The following is a 5,628-nucleotide window of genomic DNA, read 5'->3' as shown; positions in this document are numbered from 1 at the left end:
GGGGGGGGTGGGAGGGTATTTGGGGGGGTATTTTGGGGAAGGGGGGGGAATGGGGTCGCTGGGGCCGTGGGCAGTAATGCTGGGGGGGGTTGGGGAGGGTTTGGGGTGGGGAGGTAGGTTTTTGGGGGGGATGGGGTAAGGAGGGGGCAGGTTTTGGGGTGGGGAGGAGGTTGCGGGGTCGGGGGATAAGGAAGGGAGAGGTTTGGGGGATGGGTGCGGGGGAGCTGGGAGGTTTGGGGGGAGGGGGGAGGTTTGGGGGTGGTGGTTGAGGAGGGTTTTTTGGGGGGGCGGGGGGAAGGAGGGAGGTGTTTTGGGGTGGGGGGTCACCCTGTGATGCTCCCATGGGCAGAGGCAGGCTGTCGGCAGGCCCTGGGGGGCTGCAGGTGAATTTGGGGGTACCCTGGGGGGGTCCCAGCCTGCTCCTGGTGGGCAGCCTGGGAGCCTGCTTTGGGGCAACGCAGAGCTTTGTCCCCTGAGCCCCCAGGGCCGTGTGGCTGGGGTCGGGCTCAGCACAGCTCCTTCCCCTTAATAAACCCCAAAAGTCTCGCTGGAAGCCCCAGGTGCAGCCGTGCGAGGAGAAGGAGCCGTGGAACTGGGGGCCATCTGCCTGCCCTCCCCTCCCCTCCTCCGCTTTAAAATGCCAGGAAATGGCTGTTTCAGGGGCAGGACAGCGAAACTCGGGGGCCTGGTGGTGGGAAGAGATGGCCCTTGGCTTAGTGGCCTGATGGCCCTTGGCTTAGTGGCCTGGTGAAGGGCTTTGTTTTAGGAAATCCCGGCGAGGGGTTGGTTTCTCCGGGATCCTGACGTTATATTTATGGAGTGACCCGGTGAATGAGCAGAGGTACCCAGAAAGGAGCAGAAATTTAAAAGCCTTCTGACGTGTTTTTCCTAGGATTTGGACTGATCTTCCAGTGCTGTCACCGCTCAGCCCCGAGATCTGAGGCTGGGCTTGACGTGCCGGGGAGCGCGGTGCGGTTTGTGATGCTGGGCTGGGGGCTGCACAGCCCCTAAAAGCTTAGCCCAAAAGCAGCACCTGAGCTGCAGGCGGTCCCTGGGGGGTGTCGCCTCCCCCCCTTCCCCTCCTGGAGCAGGGCTGGTGGGCATTCCTCATCCCCTTACCCCTCAGGCTCAGGCATCTCAACTTTTCTCTCTTTTCCCCGCATTGTTTATGCATGCAGCGTCTGAAGCTCCTGCAGCAAACGCTAAGGAAGGCAGCGTCGGTGACTTTCTTCAAGGCGTATTAAATGACGTTCGTGCCAAGAAACCGCTTTGTGTTGGCTGGCTCAACAAAAGGCATGGCTCGTAGTTGTGCCCCGCCGTGCTCGTGGTGAGCTTTGATCGCCTCTCCCAGGGAGAGGTGGGGATAAAGCGCGAGGTGTTTTGAGAAGTGCCCGTGGGTGCCTCTTGCACGCGCCCAGGGCGAGCACGAGGGCTAACGTGGGGCGGGTGGCTTGGAGATGAGCTCAGGAACGCGTTGCTCTTGGAAATAAGCTCCCAGATGCAACTTGTAGGAGTGCAGATCCTCGTTCCTGCGTGGACGTGATGGACGCGGACGTCAAGCCGTGTTTGACTCCGTCAGCTGGGCCGCTGGGAGCAGACAGCCTGCAAAAAGCTCCGATTCCCTCGGCGTGTCTGGGGGATGCGTCCGCAACGCGTCCGCGTAGCCGGGCCTTGGCTGTCCGCCCTCTGCACCACGAAATCACCGACAGAAAAGCCGAGCCAGGGCAGCGTCGTGTCTGCCGTGGGTCCGAGCAGCCTCTTCCCAATGTGAGCACGCTTCCCAGTTCTGCTCCTCGGGCAGGACCGGCTCTAGGCTTAATTCTTCCCGTCCTAACGAGGATGCCCAGTGTGATCCGAGCAGGGGAGGTGTGACTGTGAGAAGCCTCCCGGATTTCGGTTAGTTTCAGTTGTGTTATGCACACTTAGAGCCACGTCTGGGTCGGAAATGAGTTTAGTAGTGGAGCAAATGGCCGGGCTTTTAGGCGGTGGTTGTGGAAGGAGCGAAGAGAAAGGAAAACGAGCGGAAGCTGTCGGAATTGGGTCGGCTTTCCGGGCCAATTACCTGAAATTACAGGTGCAAATTGGAGGAAACAAATAAACAATAACCAAGGGTGCACGTTTAATGGATGATGCTTGCCTTGCAGACGTGTGCTGCCTCTGTGCACGTTCAGGACCTGGTTCGTTAGTCTGCACAATTAGCTGGTGTCAAAGTGCTTGTGCCTCTCCGGCTTAGGATGTGCCTCCTGAATTTCCTCTGCAAGCTGATTCTTGTCCAGATGCTCCTCAGGATCTTCTCCCTAAGCTGCCTGAGGTGTTCCTGCCCTTCAGACCCCCGAAGCTCAGCTTCCTTCTGGGCTTGAACCTGGTAGCGTACAGCTTGGTTCAGCTGCTCTTGGGCTGTTGTTATCGCGCTCGCTCATCTTATCGCTGTCTTGAGCAAACGAAGCGGTGCGTGGTGTCAGCAAACCCACGAGGTACCGGCTGCTGAAACCAGTTCGTGTTTTCTTTTTAGGGGAAGGGCTGAAGCTGCGAATCAGCTCTTGCAAACGCAACCCCGACAGCGGGTGCTGCCGACCACCGGTGGTTGGGGCACGGCTGGCGGTCACAAAACACCCCGGGGTGAGGTACGGGGGGTGCCGCGGCCTGTGGAGGGCGTGCAGAGAGACGTGGAGGAGGAAGAGGAGCTGGTAGAGAACCGAGCCTCTCTGAGCACAGCCTGGTGTTGCTCCGTTTCTAGGACGGATGCAGAGAGGTGCCACTGTAGGTCACTTCGGCTGCAGTAGGAGGAGGTGAAACACCAGTTCAGCAGGAGATGGGCAAGTCTGGGTGGGTTCCCTTCTCCTGGTGGCTCGAGACGAGATGGGAGTTCCAGAGAACTTGGTTATCGAGCTGTGCAGGGAAGAAACGTAGCTTTTCCGAACTGTGGGGAAATGGGGAAAATAAGGAAGCGGAGTTGGTTTCATTATTTTCTATTCTTCACTTGGAAAAATGAAAAATTGTTGAAGGCAGGTTTAGGTTCTTACCAGGTCTCCTTCTTAGAGTCTTCTTGCGAAACTTGAGGAGCTTTGGAAGCGCTTCTGGTGTCTCTAAAAACCCCGAAGTCTCCATAGAAGCCTTGTTCCTGAGAGCACAAAGCAGAACCCAGGCCGACTCGGATGAGCTGAGGCAGCTTAAAGCCACGGGTTGCTTGTGCTTGCTGCTGTCACACCTACCGAAACATGTGCTGGCTGCTCCGTTTCCTTCCCCATTGCCGTTCCCGGGGCTGGGGACGTTTTTTGGGACGCTGTCACCCTGCTGGGCGACTTGGTAAATCGAGAAGCCCGTTTGATAATAAAATCAAAGCTGCTCCGGCCCTGCTGCGAGCTATTTTAGGTACCCTCGCAAGGCACGGCTTGTGAAATGTTTGGTAGAGGCTTTGAGAGGTTTGCAGGACTTCTCCTGCGAGGAAACTTTCCAAATTGCTCCCCAGTTGGGCCCGTTGCTGACTTACGGGGTCTGCCTCTGCAGCTGGGGGCAGCAGCCAGCCCCGGTTCTGTTACAGAGCCTGAGAGCAGGACTTGCATGCTCGTTTAACGGGGCTTCCTCATCCCGACCGTTCTGAAGTCTTCAAACCCACCGTGGAATAAACAGCCGCGGTGGAAGAAGTGATTTCGCTCTCCGGCTGCGCCTGAGGAGCGCGGTTGGGATCTGTCTGCCCTGGGTAGGGACACCGGCTTCATGCGGGGGGCGGGCGCGTTGCTGTGGTTGGCTCTGCGATGTCCACAGGCTCCGAGGAAGCAGCGATGGAGGCACCAAAATCCCTCGGATAAGTCACGGCGTGACCACCCGTCTCCTGGTCGGGACTTGGAACGCACGTCCGCCTCCTCCGAGGGCAGGGACCCTCTGCTAGATGTGCTCCCGTCTGTTTGTGGGGAGGCTTTTCCAGGCGAGGACTTCCCAAGAGGGCGGTCAGATCTGCTCGATTTCTAGCAGCCCGGTGCCCTTCCCTTCTCCATCCCCTCTCCACAGGGGCACTGCTCGGAGTCAGATGCCGCTTAACCCCCCGAGGCTGCCTTTTGCACGTACCCCAAAGGACAGAGTGAAGTGCTGAACTTCTCCTTTTGGAATAAATGACTTCATTTTCCAACACCCCTCAGGTTTTTAAGGGAAGTGGGTGTTGAAGCGTGCCTTGTAGGGAACCATTCGGCTCCTCGTGAAGGTCTCCCGGGACTTGGTGGCCGTGGCACGCTGCACGAGGACCGCCGTGTTCGACACCCGTGGTGCCCTTGTGCCTGCAAACCTCGTTAGTTTAGACCTCGTTTGTGTGCTTTGGTGTTAAGCTGCCAGATAACGTGAACCTGAGGTAACAACGTGTGTTTTGTACCAGCCTGATGGAAATGGCAGAAGGGTTTCTGTGCTTCTGACAACCGACAGTGCGCCACTAATTTTATTAATTGCCGCTGTGCCATCACCTCTCCCTGTCTTTCATGGTAGGTAACAGAAAATTTTGGCAATGCAGGAAGGTGAAGAGGCTTCTTCTACCCTCCCAAGTCACAAACTTACTGTCCCGAGCTGTTGGTGTGTCCATTAAGGACCTGTGCTGAGTTCAGCTTGGGTCTCGATTTGCTTGTGAGGTCTGAACAGCAGTATTCTCCTTGTTACTTAAAAATGAAGTTATTCTGTCAGTGAACCTCAAAATTCTCTTTAGATGGCGAAACTCTGGGTTGACGTATTCAGGTTCTTTGAAAATGTGATCTGACTGCCTTAAAAAAAGGAGAACCTGGGGCTGGGAAGGAAGAGACGTTAGATATTTAGCTGTGGGCCAAGCAGAAGGCAGGGTATGGTCGTGTAATAGCCCTGTAACTGAATTACCAGTACCAGGAGAGCTGTGAACATGCTATGCTTAAAAAACCAGCAGGAGTTATTGCGGAGAATTCCATTTTTCTATGAGCCTTGTCCACCTGAGGTTGTTGACTTGTCTGATTGATGCCAGGCTGATGCGTTAGTGGGAACACGGGTTCTCCTGAGCTAAATTCTTACCAAGCTTTCCCCTACCACGTCCATCGTGCTACGGCGTCCTCATTCTTGCCCAGATTTCCTTTGCCTCCATCCTTCCTTGAGGGCCGTCATTATCCCTGAAAAGCTGTTGTTCCCCGTAGTCCTTGTGCTATTGAAGGGCAAGGAGATTCCTCGCGCGCTGTTACCTTCAAGAAACTTGTGGCGTGCTGCCCTACCTGCAGGGGAACCTCGCTGTGCGGGTGCGTTTCCCTTGAAATTAGGGTTAGGGGAAGGAAGTTGCTTTTGTAGACGAAGTTGGGGCAGCCGGAGAGGTGAAATTCTGCCTGTGGACGTGCTCCGAGCCTGGGGCAGCAAGTCCAGGCGCACCGGTGGCAAGCTACGTCCTTGCCAGCGCAATGCCGATCCACTCAATTTCCTTGAATTTGTGTTTTAAGAGGAAGGTGGGGTGAAAAGCAGCCTCACGACGCGGGGCTATATGGAGCTGGGGGCTTTGCTCTGTGGATTTTATGGTGGCCGGGTTCCCAAGCAAACGCGGCGTGTTGGGGGCGAAGGTTGGGGCGTTTTGCGTTGGGAAGTAACCCCGAGCTGTCTTCCAGCGGCCGATCGCTGCTTGCTTTCTGAGTGTTACAA

The sequence above is a fragment of the Oxyura jamaicensis genome, chromosome 24 (assembly GCF_011077185.1).
Source record: "Oxyura jamaicensis isolate SHBP4307 breed ruddy duck chromosome 24, BPBGC_Ojam_1.0, whole genome shotgun sequence".
NCBI lineage: Eukaryota > Metazoa > Chordata > Aves > Anseriformes > Anatidae > Oxyura > Oxyura jamaicensis.
The sequence above is the reverse complement of the archived record's forward strand: the minus strand, read 5'-3'. Positions refer to the sequence as shown.